The sequence below is a fragment of the Mixophyes fleayi genome, chromosome 6 (assembly GCF_038048845.1).
Source record: "Mixophyes fleayi isolate aMixFle1 chromosome 6, aMixFle1.hap1, whole genome shotgun sequence".
Taxonomy (NCBI): Eukaryota; Metazoa; Chordata; class Amphibia; order Anura; family Limnodynastidae; genus Mixophyes; species Mixophyes fleayi.
In genome coordinates, this window is record NC_134407.1 from 78,091,340 (window position 1) to 78,113,753 (window position 22,414).

Below are 22,414 nucleotides of genomic sequence, written 5' to 3' on the forward strand. Positions count from 1 at the left end.
TGTCCGCCAGATTCTTTCTTCTTTACTGTCTTCTTTCTTCTTTCTGTCTTCCTCGGTCCTGCAACGTCCATTCGTCTCGATCTCCGCTGCAGACCGAACAAAATGGTGCCGAATACGGCAGCTTAAATAGCCGCAGTGAGCTCTGATTGGCTCGCTGCAGCACCATGTATGGACAGTCTGGACGTGCACTGAGGGACCCTCTGGATGCATCGTATCCAGGTAAGTCCCTCACAAGATCTCTTCTGTTTTGGTTTGGCAATTGATGTATCAGGGGAGGTGGTTCACCTCATTGCAATTTTCTTTATATCTTCCTGGAGATTTACCTTTTGTTTACAATGAACACATACATCTAATCCCCAAAGAGAGGAGAGATGGTATGAAAACAAAATAATCTCAAAATATTGATTAAATAAATAAAAACGATAAGCAAACAATACTTTATTTAAGTCATTATTCATAGAAAAATAACAGTCCTCCTGCTGCTTAAAACATAGGCCAAAGCTTGTGGCATATTGAGGATTGCATTAGGGTAATGGCACAGTTTTGGTTTTGGTTTTGGATCTGGATTTAATTGAAAATTGTGAAAAAATAGGTAAAATAATGTAAATTTGAGCTGTTTTTGCACCTATATTGCTATTTATAGCATTAACATTCTTTTCCAGTAATTTCTAGTCTATTTTCTAAAGACATCTGTCCCAAATTGCAAGTTTGGCCAAATTCTGCAGGGCGCTGTCTTAATGTAGGATTTTGTAACTTTGGCATTGTTGCATTTGCTTTTGTCTGACTCAATTAAAAAAAAACAATAAACTGCATAGTGTTGATATCTCATTTTCATTGCACCCAAACCTCCTTTGCATGTTGCTATTACTGTAATTGAATAAATAAATAACCAGAGAGAACAATGTGAGTCAGCTAACAACTTCTAGAAAAACCAAACAGTGGGAGGTCAAATTGCCATTACACAACTGGTCCCAGGAAATAATCTTTTACGATTTGCTGATGTTAAACCTTTTGTCTGAGTGTCCACACCCCTTCTGGACTCACAATGATGCCAATTGCATTGTCAAGACATGTTTTGGGCAACCAAATCTGCATCAATGTGAGTATTATACATACTTTCTTGTATGGGAACGGCAACTATTGATTCTGCAGCAACTATTGATTCTGCAGCCCTCCTTATAAATACACGAGTCCCCTGATTTTATTTAGAAGAGCAGCATTACGATACAGATCTACCTTACTCGTAGCATATATGTAAAACAAGGTAGAAAGCTCCACTCTTGGCTATTGGTAAATGCTCTGCCCATTGAGAAGTGCCCAGTATTAATCTTTGAAGTTTTTAGAATGAGTGCATGCCACCTTTGTCTATCATATTCATTATTTATATAGCGACAGCAAATTTACGTAGCAATTTACAATAGATTATCTACCTATCTAAATATCAGATATCTAATGACATCTGATTGTTACCGCCTCTTCACTCTTCATGATGCACGCTGGCTAACTTTCCAAATGTAGTGTTTGAGTAGCGTCTCAACTTTTTTATCTCTTGCACCTTACATTTAAAACTTTTTTGTTTAATTTAACCAATAGGCTTGCTTCAGTTGGTGGTATGGCAGATGGCATTTTTTTTTGCAGCTGCTGCATTGTTCTACATGTGATCGCTGAATGTCAGAGTGCCTAATAAAAACCCTCACACGCAAGCACCCTTTCTTAAAATAGATGTCACTGGTGGTCCCTTTAAAAACTGTGGTGGGGTACGAGTTAGTGAATATATTAATTCCGACAAAAGATTGATAGACATGAAGATAGCAAATTATTTAATAACGGCATACAGCAAATTTGTAGCCTAGTGTGGCAGGTCTGACAAAATGACTGCCGAAACCCTATGTTGTTGTTTGTACTTTCATGTGCATATTATTTTAAGGCTTACATAACCAAATGATTTTGCAATCCTTATATAATCAAGGTCTTTCTAGAAAGTTTTTCATATATTTTGTTAGGGAGTTGTCTTTGGGCTTACTGCACATGCCTAAATTATTATCAGTATTAAACCAATAGAAAGTCCGAAATCATGTTAATATCTTATATGCAAATGATTTTAGGGTTCTGGGGCCTGATTCATTAAGGATCTTAACTTGAGAAACTTCTTATTTCAGTCTCCTGGACAAAACCATGTTACAATGCAAGGGGTGCAAATTAGTATTCTGTTTTGCACATAAGTTATATACTGCCTGTTTTTTCATGTAGCACACAAATACTTGGTAGCTTATTTGTACACTGAAATTTAAAGTTGATATTTGTGTGCTACATGCAAAAAAGTCAGTATTTAACTTATGTGCAAAACAGAATACTAATTTGCACCCCTTGCATTGCAACATGGTTTTGTCCAGGAGACTGAAATAAGAAGTTTCTCAAGTTAAGATCCTTAAGGCCCCTGGTCAATAAAAGCAAGGTAATTGCGACATAACATCGCCTCAGCTTGGAATACTGCAGGATTGCCAAGCACCTGTTTGTTATCAGTTTATTTTTCCCTGCTTTGGAGATAACGTCCCATCAGTGGCATGGAGAAAGACGGGTCCTAAGATAATCTGTGATTAAACATATTTCTACTTACTCTTTGTATTATCTTTACTCTTTTATATTAATTCTTTAAATCAAATAAACTATATACCTGTTAGACAACCTGAGTGTCACGTGTTATTAATCCTTTGTACCCTGAGCCTATTGTTTTCCACCGGAAACACTTGGTTATGGCATGAGGATGTCATTTTATTTTGTTTTTAGGTTAGGGATAAAAAGGTGACTTCTCTTTGTCAGTAAATATAGTTAGTTACTGTAATTGCTGTAATCACATATTAAACGGATAGATACACAGTAGTCAAACAGACAGACTCAGTAGGTATTCTTACAGTTTAAAAATAAAGATGGACAATGCATTGTAGATTTAGAGAGATTATTGTGTGCACAACTGAACACTTTACATGCTGTCTATGGTGTAAATTCATACTTTTGCACAGTATAGTGGAAAGGTATCAGTATTGTCTATTTGCTGTCCTTTATGAGCAGAATAATTTAGCAGAGCAGAGTTCTTTCTCCCATCCAGTAATACGTGATGTGGTTTTGTTCCTTATTGAATAATGTAAATTAACAGTGAGAGTGGGATGATGAAAAATATTCTTGTCTGTCAGAGTCATTATAATAACATTAAAGGTATTGGGTGATGTGTCTCACAATTGTGAATGTCATCTATTGAAGTGTCGCCTCCCACTCTGTCACATTGTTTAATAACATATACAACTCGGAAAGGCTGATATACAAATGAATCATTGTTCACGTCATGTAAGTACAATTATCTGTAGGGTATTACAGAGTAGTATAAAGTCATCTAGGGCAATGAACATTGCTGATGTGCAAATAATAAACTATTGTTCACGTCATGTATTTACAATTATCTGTAGGGCATTACAGAGCAGTATAAAGTCATCTGGGGCTATGCCATAACAAGTTAGTGAAAGAGTGATATAAAAAATATAATAACAGCAAATGCTTCTTTAAAACATTTAAATTTCTTCTCAATCCTCCCACACCAACCCCTCTGACTATTAACACTGACAAGATCTGAAAAGCATCCTTTTCCCCATACAACAATCTACTTTTTCTGCACCCACAAATGAAGATGAAGTATTTACCCTCCTCTTCTCCACCTGCTCTACTACCTGTCCATTCAAGCCAATTCCCTCAATGTTCACTGTCTCTTGTTCTCATCATAACCTAAACTAACAACGTCTAATCTCTCTCCACTGTTATTTGTAAGCATGAGATTATTACTCGTTATAAAAACAAATATATCATCCCGATCCAAAAAAAATTCTCAGATTACTGTACCATCTCTCTTGCACGTCCAAAAGCTTCTTGAGAGGCTTGTCTACACTCATCTCCCACAATTTACTGAGCCCTCGTCAATCATGCTTTCTTTTGCAACACTCAACAGAGTATGGTGGTCAATGATTCGATCATTTCTAAATGTCTCTACTTGCTTCAAATTCTCCTTTAACTCTCTGCTGTATTTAACACTGTCAACCACTCACTTCTCATGCAAACACTGCATTCCCTAGGTCTTCAAGACACTGTCATATCCTGGTTCTCATCCTACACTACAGCGCCACTGTCACGATTAGCGATATAGGAGTGTCCACTGGCTGGGTTAGCACAACTGAACAGGGGAGATGTGGAGTCTAATGAACCAGGGATCCCGGCAGGGAGTATAGACGTAGCAGTAAGGGTGCGAAGGTCATGGTTCTCCGAGACAGCCATCTGCACAGTGACGGATGTGAACAGGAGTAGTCGAACAATCCGGGTCAGAAGCAGCCAGTACACAAGGGTGAACCAAGAATAATCAAACAAGCCAGACCTCAAACCAAACGAGCTAGCAGATGAGAGCTAAAATGTGATCCAAAGGGCAAGTCGAGAGACCAAGCCAGGTCAGGAGGTAATAACACAGGAGCAGTTTGCAGGTAACACAAGGAGAACACTGAAGTTATTCAATACTCTGGCACCCTAGTGGTGCCAGAGGCTTCTATAAACACAGGTAGGTCAGCCCTGATTGGGCACAGCAATTTGGCGGTCAGGATGCTGCTGACCGACGAGAGAGACGAGCTGGGGACCGTCCCGTTGCCTATCGACACGACGTGGCTCCTAATGCACATACATGCGGAAAAAAAAAGAAAGCGCCCTGTTTGCTAGGCAACAGGACCCGAGTGCACAGAAGAGGCCGGCGACCGTCCCAGGCACCTAATGGAAGTGCAGGGATGACTGGGGACGTCTGGGCCCTAGGCAGGTGCCAAGGTTGCATAACAGTAAATCCAGCCCTGCTCTAGCCTTTAAACCTTCAAGTATTCCCTGAAAGTTCCCTTTAGACACACCCCGAACTATATTCTTAACCTCACAAAATTACTCTACCTTTACTATGTATTCTATTTATTTTTTTTTAAATCTCTTTATTTTTGCAAAAACATGAGATCCACACAGTAGGTTACATAAAAAAATAAATAAGTTGAGGTAGATGAATCAAGACATAACGATGAAAGTATAGAAAGTTATTACAAAACATGAAGCAGATTATTACAGAAAATTTGTTTTAGTATTTTAACAATGAATTAATCTATATAAATAAGAGAGATGAGGAAATGTAAATTAGACTAGAAGGTTGATCCAGTCTACCAATGAATTATAAAGAACTCAACTACCGTGGAACTCCATAAAGTTATTACATAATTTTTATCACTTTTTTTCTATAAAATAAGGAAAAAAAAGAAAAAGGGGGGAAAAGAAGATAGAAAAAGTGTGTAAAGAAGGGAAGGACGAGGGTAAAGGGGAGAAGGGGTATATCTTAAGTATATATCGGAGGAGAACACTTTCAGGTGGCGGGCGTTGTTGCTTGATAGTAGGAGTACCAGAAGTCCCAGACCTTGTGGAAATTTAGAATTTTGTCATGGAGAAGACTGGTAATATATTCCATAGTGGCCAAGTACCACACACGGGAAACTACACTTTGAAGGCTAGGTGGGTGAGGGGATTTCCACTCTTTCGCTATCTGCAGGCGAGTAGCAGCACAGATGTGTTGGACAAGTCTGTCTCCCTGTTTATTTAGAGTCTAACTCGGGAACATAGCAGCATGACCATTGGGTCGGGCACCACCTCGATGTCTAAAATTCTTGTTATTAGATTAGCAACCAACGACCAAAGATTACAGATACTAGGACATGTCCACCAAATGTGGAAAAATTAGCCCACCTCTCCACAACCTCTCCAATATAGATCTGAGGTACCAGGATAAATTGTATGTAGTCTTGTAGGCACCAAATACCATCTAGTGTATACTTTAAATGTGTTCTCTCGTATTGAGGTATTGATGGAGATTTTAGAGATTCTCACTCTGAGCCGAGACCATCCCTCCTGATCCAGAACCTTGCCAGTGTCCTGAAGCCAAGCCTCCTCGAAGGATTCAATTGAATCAGATTTTGGACTCAAGAAAATGTGATACACCAGTGATATCAATCCTTGAGAAACTGAGCTGCGCATACATCTCCTCTCGAAAGGTGTGGGTTTACGTAGTTTGGAGGACCTGCAGAGTGATTGTATGAAGCCTCTGATTTGTATGTAAGCAAAGTGTAAGGATGAGGGGAGACCCTTTTTCTCTCTGATATCTGGAAAGGTCTGGGGAGCATATTCTCCCAGAATGTGGGTAAACTGAGTGATGCCCACCTCTTGCCATGGGCGTAAGAATGACTGATTGTTTCCCATCGGGAAATCTGGGTGGTGCCACAGCGGGGTGAGTGGAGAAGAGAATGAGGTGAGTTCCCACTTTTTGTGAAGCTTATCCCACAGGTTAAGTGTAAACTGTATGGAGGGGTGCGAGTACACTGAGGCCGGCCTTTGATTCCTGGAGAGCCAGGGTAGTGAGTTCAAGTTGTGGGTTGGAGTATGGGCATTCTCCAGATCGACCCATCTTTTAATCCCCGGAGCAGACTGGCAGGAAATGATATGGCTAAGGTTTACAGCATGATAATACCGTTCAAATAGCGGCAATCCGTATCCTCCTGACTGAGAGGATTTAGCTAAGCAGGATCTTTTAAGTCTTGATTTTTTCCCTTGCCAAATAAAATTGCCGCAGATAGTTTGTAAATTCACTAGATAAGTGCCTGGGACTGGTATGGGTAATGTCTGAAAGAGGTAGAGGACTCTTGGCAAAACGTTCATCTTTATTGCATTAATTCTACCGAACCAGGATACAAAAGGCGAATCCCATTTTGACAGGTCCCTTTTTATTGAGTCAAAAAGGGGAGTATCATTAGCATGGAACAGTTGTTTATATTCTTTTGTGATCTGGATCTCCAAGTAACGCACCGCCTTGGGGCGCCATTGAAAATCGAACGAGGATTCGAGTATAGCTTTAGTAACATTGGAGACTTGAAGCGAAAGGGCTTCCGATTTAGTGCTATTAATTTTATAGTCTGATAGGAGACCGTATTCCTTAAGTTCCTTGCGAAGATTTTGGAGTGAAATAACGAGATTTTAAAATGACGGGGACCAATTTGTATCCCTGAAATGTCTGGGTTTCGTCTGATAGCCGCAGCCAAAGGTTCTATGCTTAGGGCGCACAGCAAGGGAGATAAGGGGCACCCTTGTCTGGTACCATTGCCTAAAGAGAAGGCCTGGGACTGAAGTCCATTAGTCAAAATCGAAGAGGAGGGGCGATGGTATAGTGCCTGGATGGCCGTTAGGAAGGCCCTGTTTAAGCCGAAGTGACTTAGCGTGCTAAACATGAAAGGCCAAGAGAGTCTGTTAAAAGCCTTTTCGGCATCTAATGCTAGGACAACGGATGGAATCTTGTTGTGATTAACATGGGCAATAATGTCTATTGTGCGCCTAGTGTTATCTAGAGCCTGCCTAGTGGGAACAAAGCCCACTTGGTCTGGGAAGACCAAAGTTGGCATATAGACATTTAAACGGTTCGCCAGTATTTTGGCAAAAAGCTTGATGTCTGCGTTGATTAATGATATTGGGCGGTAACTAGGGCAGCATGTAGGATCTTTATTAGGCTTAGGGATCACCACTATATTGGAGCGGGTGGATTCAGCATGAAATTTACCCCCCGTGAGAATGTAGTTAAACAGCTGGGTCAGGTGGGGCACCAATTCTTTGGAGAAAGTTTTGTAATATAACATCATGAAGCCATCAGGACCAGGGGCCTTAGAGTTCTTTTGAGGATTTTAATGCCAATACTATTTCTTCACTGGAAATAGCTTCGTTAAGGGAAGAGGCCTGAAGGGAGGTTAGCGAGGGTAATGAACATTTGTCCAAGTAGGTGTTGATAGTTTGAAGAGATGCTCTAGGGGAGGTCTGGTCCTTGTGGAGGTTGTACAGGTTTTCATAGTAGCTATGGAAAGTTTTATTTATGATCCTAGGGTCGTAGGATAGATCCCCCTTTTTATTTCTGATTGAGTTGATCATTTGAGAGCCCCGCTTGGCTCTTAATCTCCTGGCCAGGAGCGAATCAGCCTTATTCCCTTTCTCGAAAAAAGTTTGATTAAGCCATCTTAATTGGCGTTCTGTTCTCTCTGCGAGAATAGACTGAATTTCACCTCTGGTTTTTGTATTTCTTGCATAACTAAGTGGGTACTAGACTCCTTGTGCAATGCTTCCAGACGTTTAAGCTGGAGTGTAAGTTTATTGAGAGTCTCATTACGTTCTTTTTTTCTGCGAGAGGCAAACTGGATGACATCCCCCCGTATGACCGCTTTGTGAGCTTTCCAAATAGTGGGGATCTGAACTTCTGGATTTGAGTTGGTTTCAAAATATTTTGTGAGATGGAGTCAGATATTAGGTCTTTAAACCCTGGGAGTTTAAGAAGAGTCTCGTTTAATTTCCAAGAGGTTCTGCCCCGAGGACTCCGAAACAGGTCAACCGTTAAAGATAAGATAGAATGATCTGACCACGTATTAGAAACTATATCGGCCTTTTCTATATTTTGGAAAATATTTGTACAACCCATGAACATATCAATCCGTGAGTAAGTTTGATGGGGAAAAGAGTAAAACGTGTAATCCCTAGATGTAGGGTATAACGCTCTCCAGACATCAAATAGGCCAGCCTCAGTAACCTGTTTTAGCAAGTGTTTTGTATGTGAGGATGGGGGGGAGGAATGTCTAGGGGCAGATCTGTCTAAAAGGGGGGACATAACCGTATTAAAGTCCCCTCCAAGTAGAAGCAGACCCTTACGAAATTGATGTAATTCCGAGAAAAAGTGTGTGAAGAAGGTTGTCTGACCTGTATTTGGAGCATAGATGTTAGCAAAGGTTATGTCGAGATGACCAATCTTTCCAGATAAGAAGAGGAACCGGCCCTCAGGGTCATCCTTGACTGCTGACATGACAAACGGCACTGAATTGCGAAGGAGAATGGCAACTCCATTTTTCTTTGAAGAGTGAGAGGAATAATAGGCACTGGGGAATCTTCTTGAGGTCAAGGAGGGATGGCCGCCGGCCCTGTAATGAGTCTCCTGCAAAAAAATGATATCACCATTAAGTTTGTGTAGAGTATGGAATAGCATGGAACGCTTTTGAGGTGTGTTGAGCCCTTATGTATTCTATTTTGATACTCAAACCCCCTGACCCCAAACCAAAATTGCTTTGTCCCAAAAAAAGCACTTTTTCCAATTGCAATCTGACTCTACCAATATGCAATATGTAGCACTTAACCTCCTGTATCAAAGTCCAATATTCCTATAGATTGTAAGTTTTTTGAGCAGGGTCCTCTTAGTATTTCTGCTGGGTGGGGTACGGGTTTGCGATGAGGATAACACCGACACACATGAGACCTACAAGAAAAACACGATTGAATGAAAAAACGACAGGTATATTAACCTACTTACCTTGAAAACGACTGTGCACATCTCCGATTGCAGCAGAAGCCTAACAGGACCTCCTTCCGACTGCCCAGCTCTCTGGCAATGTTTAAACAGTGTCCCTGCAGAGTCTCGACATTGCCGTTTTAAATTTAAAGGCATCAAGGGCGCACTGACGTCACACAGTACTGCCGGAGAGCTGGGCAGTCGGAAGGAGGTCCTGTTAGGCTTCTGCTGCAATCGGAGATATGCACAGTCGTTTTCAAGGTAAGTAGGGTAATATACCTGTCGTTTTTTCATTCAATCGTGTTTTTCTTGTAGGTCTCATGTGTGTCAGTGTTATCGTCATCAGGTAAGCGATGACCACTGCTTTCTGCCAATTCCCAGTCCATTTTTTAGAACTGTGTTTGTTCCCAATTGTAAAGTGTGGAGCATGCTTGTGCTATATTAATAAATGGCAATAATAGTACAGCATATGAATGTCAAGGACATGGTTGCAGATGAAGCTCCTGAATCTTTGTAATTACAGCCATGAAAATATAATGTTGAAAAAATAGATAGATGAATTTGGCATGACATAAGGTTTTCTGCTTCAGATTAATTTAGTAAGTAGAAAATGTCATTGATCAATAGCATTAGACAATTTTCTCCATATTCCTGTCAGTTTTTTCTACTAAGTCTGCGGAATGAAACACATAGACTGGAAATACACAGCACTGTATTTAGTGAAGGTTACAGGAGGGCATGTACAAACCAATAAATTAAAGTCATCTAAGCTTAAAAACAACTTTAAGATTATTTCGGTGTTTTCATTAGCATTCTTCCCCCGGCTCTAGTCTGGACTGATATGGAATCTGACTTGCTTTTCTCTCACCCTACTTCCACGATCCTCTGGTCACCATGTTACTCAGGGCCTGGACATTCACTTCTCTTTAACATTGTGGTCCCCTTGCCTTCTCCTCTTGCTTCCCTCTGGTATAATCCCGGCTTCCCCCAGGCCTTAACCCTCTTCATTTCTTCTCTTGGTTTTCATCCGGGTTTGGTTAATGAACCCCTACTTGTGTTGCTTTCCACGTACACACTCCCTTCTACAGCTTTTCATTAGTTTCTCCAGATTCGTAATTTCTTTTTATGTTTCCTCCCCCAGGATCTTTGCTAGACTGCTCTCCCCCTTTGAGCAATATTGTTTTTGTAATTCCTCATCCAGGGACCTCATTTCTTCTCTTTACACCCACTGCCCTATCCCCCTACATACCTCATGTTAAGAATTGGGATAGAGACCTTGCTGGGGCACTGGACGAGAAAGATTGGTCGGACATATGGGATGGTGTTTCTAAATCTTCTCTTAATGCCAGGGTTAAGGAAAACTCCTACAAGCTCTTTTATCATTGGTATCTGGTCCCAACGAAGGTCCATTAAAATTTTCCTTGCTCCTCCCCATTTGTTGGAGGGGCTGTCAGGAACCTGGACCAGTTTCCCATATTTGGAGTTCTTGCCAGGTCTTATGAGGTTCTAGTCAGTGGTTCATACCTTAGCTAACACTCTCATAGCCACTGTTCCTCCCTTTCAACCGTGACATGTTCTACTTCCAATGTCCTTCCCTGACTTTTCAAAATACATCAATAAGCTCACCAGTCTTTAGTGCAGTAACTTGTTTAATAGCTATTTCCTGGAAAGACCAACACCCTAATGCTATGCAAGGCCTTAAGGCAGTGGATTTCAAACTTTTTCAGTTCAAGGCACCCTTAGGGTATCTAAAAGATTTTCAAGGCACCCCTAAGCCAAAATAATTGCAAAGTAGTCCCCCGCCTTGCTTTCCACTGGCCCTGGCCAAGGCACCCTTGTGAGATCTCCAAGGCACCCCAGGGAGCCTAGGCGCACAGTTTGGGAACCACTGCGGCGCACAGTTTGGGAACCACTGCCTTAAGGCAAAGATTTGGTTTAAGACCAGCATCCTGAGAAATTCAACTATCTCATGTCTTAAATTTGGAATCCTTGGACTAATAACATGTCATCATGTTTACACTTAGACTTGTCCTGTTCATTATTTTGTTTGCCTCACTACTTTTTTTTTTTTGTTACTAGTCTCTTGCTCAAAAGATCCCCCCTTCCCTCCTTTCTCTATTTTCTTTTTTTTTCTTGCACATGTGGCACAAAGCACATAAGGTTAGTGTGGAGATTGCATCACACAAGTTAAACATTTGGACACTATTTTTCTTCACTTCTTTATATAGTGGTGTACCATCATATTGGAATTATTGCTTTACTGTATTACACTATATTATTTTATTTCAATTTTATGTCACCATCTCGATAATCAATTTGGAAGAAAGAAATTCCTTAAAGATCACACAGTTTAAGTATAGTTATTTGTTTGTTTTTTTGCCCATTGATACTTTCGTTTTAAAGTTAATAATAGTGCTGAGATATTTCCTAAATATTTGTTTTAATTAATGTTTACTGTTTCTAGCAACTCCGTTGAGGCTGTCAGTGCCAGTTGTAACCTTATTTTTGTATGTACACTTGAAATGCTATCAATCGTTTTTAAATATTTGTGGCAGGTCTAACAAAATGACTGCTGCACACTTTTGGCCTTTAATGCTGGTACATGGTAATTGGCATATATAATGTGGGATATGATGATTATTTGTGATTGTAAGTACCAGGGTAAGAAAAGGCAACATGCTCTTTTGCAGCTCAGCGTGCTTTGCTGGCAGTGATGTGTCCGTCTGTTAGTGGTTGCTGTTTTTCAGTGCTGGTATGAGCTGTTCGAACGCTCCTAGATGCTAGATCCTGCTGCTAATAGATCAGTAATATAGCCAAGGCATGTATCATGGAGACAAATCCATCGTGGCCTAGTTATGAGACCAGCAAAATGACGCATGCACTTTTGACGAATATTTACTTGTACAAATGTGTGTGTCTGTCAGCCAAGTGTCAAGACTTCTGCACATGCTCAGTCTGGGCACTTAGTGATGTGGCACTCATTAAAGGGAATGTGAGCCCCATGCAAGCCATTTCTAGATGGGTTAGAAACAGCTCTGTTGGTTGTCAAGCCATACACTTTAGACTTATATATGAAACAGCTTCTGGTTTATATGCACGTCATTATCTAACCCAATTATGCGTCTTTGTACATATGCTGAATATATTTATATATCTCCAGTGTGCTTTAGTTAAGATTAGACAGCTGGGCAAATAGTATGCCATATGTTTTACAAAAAGAAATATGTAAACCTTACTGCTAAACGCCCCTGATAAATACGGACACATTTTCAAACTTACATGGAGATTTAACACTATTTTTTGGTACAGGTCCTAGACAGACAGATCCAATATAGTCTATAGCATGAACCTGCTCCTTCACTTCAACTACTTTAAAATTGTTTTTATTTGTTTTATGCCTTTCTTCTTAAAATAATCTAAGTGCTTTTTTCCCCCAGACAATTTTATGTGTACACACTTTTTCAATGGGGTTTACGGTACTATTAATATAAACATAGGCATTCTAGTTGAAGAGGGAACTAAAACATGTCTGTAGTGGATTTTAAAGCAACTCATGACTGCAGTCAACCACAGAAACATATCAAAGCTTGGTAAAAACATCCACTTTACAAAAATGACCTTGACTCATGGAAGTCAATTCCTGGCTTGGGCGCATCACCTCACCTCCCAAGGCTTTTGTTTCCTTCTCCAAAGATCTGCTGCAGCAGGTGGCCTGGGCATCCCCATTTGTCGCAAGTACTACTATTCAGCACGGTTGGCACAATGCATATAATGGCATTCTCCACCAGGTACCAGAGTTTGGGTGGACATAGAGACAGCAGTGGCAGGTGGTTTTCTGATATGTTCACTACTATGGCTTCTACCGGCTCTTTTCATGACAGGGCTCTTCGCTCAGTTCTCAGACTCATGAGCAGACCAACTTCCATGATATAGATCCTTTGTCTTTCTGGTCAGTCCTTCAAGGGTCCTATCGCAATGCCTTATAACACTCTCCTTCCACCTCTAATGGTGAGAAGGACCCACAACAAAGAAAATGGGAAGCAGATTTTGCGGACTCCTTAGACTTGAAGGAGTGTGCTTATATTCACAAAGGAGTTGCTGGAACCTCCATCAGTGTCTTTATCAAAGAGAATGCGTACATATTGCAAGTGGTTTTATGTCCCCACTAGGCTTTGTGTCTGATGCTTAGAATGTTTGCAGGAGAAATTGCGGTCAGCCGGGGTCTTTCCTACACATTCCCTTGAAACTGCCCTAACTCCAACCATTTTGCACAGAAGGGATTTCTTTAGAAACAAGCATCATTAATTTGTAGATTCCACATGATCTAAGCATATCCTCCTCCCTCTGGCTATTCCAGATTTTCCCAAGATTCATGATATGTTCCAAGACATATGATGAGTGCCGTGACAAGTCAAATAGCTGCCTTGTGGAAAAAGCCTCATTCCCCTACCAGCATCTCGATCTGCAAGCGCACACTTATGAAATGGAGCACATAACAAGCTCAGAAGAACTCCTCTGCATCAGTCCACAGGGTATGGGCTTTTTGATCCTCCCTTCATTGTCAACCTTTGCTCAACCACCAAGCCAGTTGTTTTGTTGGGATCCTGCTCTACATTCCTACATCCTGGTGATTCCCCTCTTAGCCCTCACCCATGTGGTACTCCCCACCACCCTGTCCCCAAGTCCACCCTTGCCCCCCCCCTTTATTTGTATTACTCCCGATGCACTTAGCAAACAGTATAAAAAAAACAAATCAAAAGAAACAAAATAAATACACTTCGTGTATACCCTAAAATGTACATCTTTTGTGTGGCGTTACCTAAACTACAACCACTATTAAGAGAATAGGTAGCAGAAGGAAAATGGTTATATGACATTATAGAATATAAACTAGAACGACCAATAACCGTAAAGGCACATTAAGATAAAATTACCATTCCTCCTCCTTTCTCAAATATCCCCAAATAAACCTCAGGCCAATTACCTGCTGCATTTTGCTGACTTATACATTTTCTTGCAGATGAGGGTCTGTGACAGGATGGACTGCCTATGCCACCCTGTCTGTTGCTGCTGGGAACTGACTTTGCCATCGTACCCTTTTGTGATCCCGAATGCGCCCCTCTAACTGCAGTAGGAGTGGCTTACAAATGCTGCCACCAGTGGACTCCTTACCGGCACCCAGTACCAGGTTTCTTCTGGGTAACTGACACTGTGAGTGTACCCCGTTATTGGTGTACTTGGACTGGTACTCCTCACCTCTTTCTATGGATCAGGGTTGCTGTGGATGGATCCCCCCTTGCCTATCACACTGGCCAGAGCTGCTGGGTAGCGGGCAGAGTGGTGGTACTGGATGCTGGGTCCAAACCTCAGAAACAGCCGGGAATGGATTAGATTTTGGGTCTAATCTGTAGGTCACAGCGATAGAGAAGTTTCCAAGCAGGTCTTTGAAGCAAGTGATGTTTATTTGCTCACCTGGTTGGAGGTACCAGGGAGCAGGTCAGATGGAACAAGAATAACAATTTTCAATACAAGACAGTGCTTTTTATACAGATTTGAACACAGCCTAGCAAGGGTAAGCCAGCCCCCTGTGGTCCGAGTTAGTTTTAGAATCAGGATGCAATTTTCTTACCCAAACATGGATTTACATGCAATGCAAAGTTAATATTTACACTTATCTGTGATATCCTAAAACTTGCTACTAGATTTCCTGCATCTAAAAAAAAGATGCAGTAAATCACAGCAAGTCTTAATTAAACCTTCCTGTGCCTTCAGGTGCTGGACCCTCACACATCAAAAGGTCTAATTAATTTGAGATTAACATGGGTCCTTTCTTCAGACAGCTGCAGAATACATATTCCCAAAGAAAGTCACAAAACCCCAAACAAGTCATTTTCCAACTTCAAGATACAGAAAAGACTTCCTCAACAAAGGCTTATTGTATCAGATATATAATGCATATCCTCTAGCAAAGTTAAAACAAACAAATTTCTTCCCCTGGTCTCAGAAATAAAGATATCTCCTTTACCAACATATACACAACATCAAAAAATTGTACATTTGCAATTTTATAAATAAGTGCCCTGCGCTATTTCCTATAAATAAATTTATACCATAAGTTATCTATAAGTAATCCAGTCACTCTCCACCCCCCCTTGTCCATGCAGCAACCAGCGTGCCATGTCCCAACGATTTGGTTCCTGGTTCCGCAGTCTCTTAGGGTTACGGGAGGTGACTACTTTGGGGAGTTTCTTCTTAGTGAGATCTATCAGGGGCTTCGCTACAGTACTAAAGCCTGGGACATAACGTCTGTAGTACCCTGAGGTCACTAAGAAGGCCAGTACTTGTCTTTGGATCATGGGCCCTGGCCAGTCTCGGATTGCCTCTACCGTAGCTGGTTCTGGCTTAACCCCAAGTCCCCCCACACGATGATCCAGGTACTGCACTCCCCATTTGACACTTGTCTGCTCTGATGGTCAGACCTGCCCACTGAATTTTCTCCAACACTTGCCCTACATGTTTCAGATGTTCCTCCCGGGTTTACTGAAAATGGCAATGTCATCCAAGTACGCCTTAGCAAAGCCTTTACACCCCTTCCAGCAGGTAGTCCACTACACGCTGGAAGGTGGCTGGCGCATTCTTCATCCCAAATGGCATGGACTTAAACTCGAACAGGCCAAATGGGGTGATGAATGCCGACCATTACTGAGGCCTGGGGCTCTGCGGTATCTGCCAATACACCTTGCTCAAGTCAAAGGTGATAATATACTTTGCTCCAGCTAATTCGTCTAATAGTGCGTCAATTCGGAGCAGGGGATAGGCATCAGACACTGTCACCTCGTTCAACGGACGGTAGTCTATGCAAAAGCACGTTGTCTTGTCCTTCTTGGGAACCAATACAGTGGACGATGCCCACGGACTATGTAAGGGCTGGACCACCCCTAGCTCAAGCATTTCCTGTACCTCCTTGTATATACTTTCCTTGGCCTCTGGTGAGACCCGATAAGCGGGTTGCCTAACTGGCCTATGCTCACCAGTGTCCACATGGTGCATCACCAAGGAAGTCCGACCGGGCATCCTACTGAACTGAGTCGCAAAGGGCCACAGCACTGCCTCAAGCTACTCCCTCTTGCGAGCACTCAACTGCTCATACAAAGTTCACTTCCTCTACACCACCTTCCTCCCTGGCATCTGCGAGGAGGTCAGGTAGTGGGTCACTTCCTGGTTCTTCAGTAGGTAAGCAGCAAACCGCTGCTACAGACTCCAAACGCTCGTGGTATGCCTACATATTTACATCGTAGTCCGCTGCCGCCTACCGTTGTTATCAAATGACACAACGTAAGTGATGTCACTCAGGTGTTTCGAGATTGTGTACGGTCCAGTCCAGTCATGCAGGAGTTTGTTCTGGCACGTGGGCATCAGACCTTCTGCCCTACCTCAAACACTCTGGCACGCCCGTCCTAATCATACCAAGTCTTCTGTTTCACTTGCGCTTCCGCTAGGTTGACCTGTGGGAGCCCCATGAGAGTCTATAACCGATCTCTGGGCTTCAACACATACTCCACCACAGAGACATCCTGGGTGGAAAGCTCCTCCTCCCAAGACTCCCAGAACAGGTCAAGAGGTCCACGGACTCTGCAGTCATATAGTAGTTCAAAGGGGGGAGACTCTTGCAGCACCTCCTGATAAGCAAACAGGAGGTGCAGAAAGTAGGGTTCTCAGTCCCCTCTGAAGCACATGCTACGGGCATTTGTAACTTCGAAGTGCTGTTGAACCGTTCGCACAATCCGTTGGGGATGGTAGGGGGCAGTACACAGTACTGGACCAGTTAACTCATGAACTGTGTCCCTTGATCGGTTAGGATCTCACTACGGAATCCTACTCTGCTAAATACTCCTAGCAGCGTGTCCGCTACTATTTTGCAGTTATGGAGGACAGAGCTACAGGCTCTGGATACTGGGTAGTGTAGTCCACCACAGTTAGGATATACCTCTTCCCCTATCTACTGGGCACACTCAGGGGACCTACTATGTCCACAGCCACTCGCTGTAAAGGTTCCCCAATTATTGGCAAGGACCTGAGGGGAGCACAAGCACTGGGGCGCCCGAGACGCTGACACACATCACAGGGCTTACAGCAGGCCCGGACGCCATCCGACATTCCAAGCCAGAAAAAGTTCTGTGTCAGGCCCTTCAGTGTTCGGTCTCTTCCCTGGTGTCCTGCCATAGGGATTTCATGTGCAACTGACATAAGTTGCGCGAAAGCCCCGTGGTACCACCAGTTGAACTTGTTCTCGGACTGGTCTCTCCCCATCTACCTTCCTAGCTACATGGTACAGCAACCCGTTACGCCAGGTCACACTCCCCACCTCCATCGCTGGAAGACTGCTGCCAGCCTGGCGCCTCATGCCTTCCAGTGAGAGATCAGAGAACTGTGCTGCCCTGAACTCTTCCCTGCGGCCCTCACTATCGTCTAAGTCAGGATACGCTGTGGCGGGGTCTATGTTGTGGTGACTAGGGTCAGTCAAAGTGGGATCAGTCAAAGGGAGGTCACTGTGGTCAGCTATACTCACTGCCGGAGCTGGCATATTGCTAGGGACAGGAGCATCACCGGACACCCCCACAATATCAGGTTGGCAAGAGACAACATCCTCTGCGTTGCTAGGGGATGTATTCTTTCCAGAGGCAAAGAGCTGGCTGTTTCCTGAAGACATAGCAGATGCGGTCTTTTCCTCTGGGCTGACTGAAGCAGTGGTTGCTGGTGACAGCTGCTGTCTAGCAGCTGAGGTCTTTTCCTCTGGGCTGAGTTGTGCAGGTGTAGATCATAAAGACTGTAGTTTAGCAGCTTGGCTCCGTGTAATAGAGTCGAGAAATGCCACCCCTCACATCAGTCTCACAACTCCTGGTTATCTTCCCAGTCCAGATAGACCCTTTCAAGAGGCACTTCCTTCTCCAGTCCGTCTGCCACAGTAACTTTGGCAGTGCAACCCTGCAATACTGCAGCAGGATCAATAAGATGTCCAGCACCCATTCTGTCACCACCAGTGCATACCGGCGGTGAAATTGTTCTCGGCACATCAAATATATTACCTCCTCCACGGTCTGGGCACCTGCTCCACTCACCCACTTCCTGGCAGACTCCCACAGCAGGTTGACTAACTCCTCATGGGTGGAGTGGAGGTTCTTGGTAAGGTCCTGGAACTTCAGATGATAGGTCTTTGGGGTAATAGTGTATTGTTTAATGAGTGCCCTTTTCACTATATCGTAGTCCGCACAGTCCTCTGTGGGCACCCCACGGTAGGCCTACACTGCACATCCTTGCAGTGTGGGCACCAGATGCTTAACCCATTCCTCTCTGGGTACAGCATGTAGCCTCTAGGTGCTCATCAATATTCCCAATGCAGTCCTCAAATTTAGGGCAAGGTAGAGATGACAGTTCAGATCCCCTAGGGGTTGCCTCCCCCCTAGGGTGCATAGCTGGCGCACTTCCCTCTTGGCGTCATGCCTTGATGACATGTACCCGCTCAGCTGCAGTAGCCTTGTCCCCTAAGGCCACCAGCTGGATCTTTAGTCCGGCTACCCTGCGCTCATCATAGGACAGAGGGGCTGGATGTGCGAGTATAGTCTGTTGTGTAGAGGTTGCTGCTGTCTGGGGGTCTGGTTCACCTTGTTCCCGGTCGTCAATTGGGCCGCTGCCTTGGCCACTGCTGCTATCAGTTTCCTCCACTTGGGTACCATCCTGTCGGTGCCATTCCCTCCTCTTATCTCCGCCCTTTTTAGCGAATGGCTGATGTCACTGCCCTTTAACAACATACACACAATATAAAAAATAAGTACGTTTGCAACTATATAAATAAGCGCCCTGCGCTATTTCCTTTAAATAAATTTATACCATAAGTTATTTATAAGTGATCCAGTCACAGGGTCCTTCCAGTATGTCCACACCTATGGATGTAGGGTTGTCACTAATACAACAGAAGTTACAGTTATTACATGTAATGTCAAGAAAAATGTACATTGTTCTAAATATTTGAAAGCAAACCTAACTTAACTTAAGTCACTTACCAAAGCCCAACAAGGGAACAACAGAGAGCATCTGCATTTGCGTTCTTTGTGTTGGTGAAGCTAAACTGATGTCCAATTTCACGGTTTTGTTTTAAAAATACCCACTCTTTTATTCATAGTAGAAAATCATGTATAGACTTGTCACAGATCCTATACTAAGAAAAATAAAGGAATGTGTTGGTAAAACTACTTTCATAGCACACCTGTAACTCCTCTGTAGCCAATCACAGCATTAGAACATAACATACCTGCCAACATATCAATCAGTACATTTTAGGGATACGCCTCTGTTCCACCAAACCCCACCCATTTCAGGTGAGACCCTCTGCTTTTGCCTCATGGAATTTAGGACTGTCTGTTCACAGGGATTTTAGATGTATCAGACATGTCTGAGGACAAAACAAAGAAAAAAAATAATGCTGCTTACAATTAAATCTTATTTCTGTATAATCTATATCCACACTAGACCATGATTATAACATTAAACAGCCCTTTCCCAGTATATGGCTTCTGAAAGGTTAATAATTACACATCTGTCTAAAAGGTGGTGCTTCTCGAAATATAGTAACAATATCAAATTTGGAAGAAAAAGAAAGAATCAGCCAATAGAGGTCCCTCAAGGGCTAGAAAAATAAAATTCAATATGAATTGGTAGGCATTAAAATATATCCATCATTTTATGTATATAAGGCAAAATATAAAAACAATATAAAAACAATACAATCCTACCTCTTGCAATTCCTAGCTCTCCATAACAGGTACCTCTTAACTCCACTCATCCACCTTCTGCGGACCACGACTGCACCGCCATATACAACATTTATGGAACAACTACAGTATTAACCAGTTGAATATACCAGGGGCCATAGTTCTGGAACACCTCAGCCACAGTAGCACCTGCTCACCTAGCATAGTATAGAGCATAAGAGGGCAGCACATTTGCACAGTGGGTAGCATTGCCTTACACTGCTTGAGACATGGGTTAAATTTCCTACAATGGCCCAATGTACGTGTGTGTGTGTGTGTTCCAATTGGGCAAGAACTGATGTGAATTATTCCATAGCATAGCAGCTAAGCAGGCCAAAGATAGCTGCTTCACCCTCTACAACAATGTAACGTGCATTGAGTCCAATTGGGAGAAAGGCACTTTATAAATAAAGAATATTTATTATTAAGAGGACAATCCACATGTGCAGTTCATACACTGGGCCTGATTATCCAATAGGCTGACTTGGCTGTAGCCTAGGGCAGAAGGTTTCTACGAGGCGCAAAGTTTTTAGGAGTGATAAATGATGACAGGGAGAGGTATGAACTGAAATTCATTTCAAAATATAAGAGAATAGATGTTTTCCATAGTAGAAAAATACATGAAAGAAAAATGTAGTAGTGTAAGAGTTTAATATTGACATTTTTGCATGGTAAAGGCTGAATTCAATTGAGATATCCTATGGGAGACACTCGAGGATAAGTGAGTTGGTAAGACAAGTAAGTACGGAGGTATGACTGCCCCCTCACCCTTCACTCTCAGTAGCACAGGTGCACGCCTCTTTTTAGCTATACAGTTCTGGTTTTAATTTAAATAAAATGAGTGACAAAGTGTCAGGTGCTGTCCCCGCACTTTCCCTAGGTGCTAGGGACGGATGGCTACCTTCTCTCTCCACTCGCCTCACAACGTGATGCTACTCCTGGTTCTGGGAGGCCGTGCTGCATGTACATGCGCAGTACTGCTCATGTCTCATTGTTAGGCAACGGGACGCTTTCCCCTCGTTTCTGCCAGTGATCACCTGCAGCTGACTGCTGAATCCACTCCCCTCCAATCAGGGGTCTCTTCCCTTTATTTAAGGCGCCTACTGTCAATGTTGTGGTTCCAGAGTATTGGTTCACACCAGCTCCAGTGTTCCTATTACCTGTATCCTGCATTTGTGTTTTGGCACCTGACCTTTAGCTTGATTCTTGGACTACTCTCTCTTGTTTATCCCAGATATTGGGTTGCCCGTTCTGGTTTTGACCTTTGGCTTCTCTCTAACCATTCCATGGATCATCCTTGTGTAGTTCGCTATTGATTGGCTTTGACCCGGACCATTTCTGTTCACCACGTTACCGCACTGGTGACTAACTGTGAACATTGTGGATGCGTGACACAGACTGGCAAGAACCTTTTAAAAAACCAAGCGGGCTGGGGGCTGAGTTTCGAAACACAGAAACATAAACACTGGTGGTAGGGGTGAAGGAAGCAGGATTTTAAATCAAGGATGAGTTTATTTTACCTACCATGTATTAACCTGGCATTGAAGGCGAGGGGTTGCTATGAGCGGGTCAGCCTGAAACGGCCCACTTCATACATATAATTTCTTTTACTGCTCATTTTAAAATTATGTAACTATGTGGAATATAATCAGACCATGTCAATGTCAAACCTGTTGCCTTATTCTTTCACATGCTAATGGTATTCAGGGCCGGATTAAGGGAATGGAGGCCCCTGGGCTAAGGGAGCTTCTCCTGGCATTGCAGTCCTTCCCTGGCGCGCTGTACGCTCTTTACTGAGGAGATCTCGTGAGAGTAAGACTTACGAGATCTCCTCAGTAAGGAGACTACAGCGCAACGGGGAAGCACTGCAGTGAAAGTGCTCAGCAGCATTGATCGTGCCGGGGGCGCCCCCGCCCCTGACCGATCAATACTGCTGCTGAACACTTTCAAGGGCCCCCTGGATGCCCGAGGCCCCTGGGCTGTAGCCCAGTTAGCCCTAGGGTTAATCCGGCCCTGATGGTATTTAATGTAATTTATGAATTTACACACCTTGCTTGTGTCTGACTTACTCCTCTGTGCTTGTATGCATTTCAACTCTAGGTGGCGGTATAGGATCTAGTTTGTGAAACACTGGTGGTAGTTAAAGCTCATTTGCTATATATGCTTAACAGAAACCAATTTACTACAATCT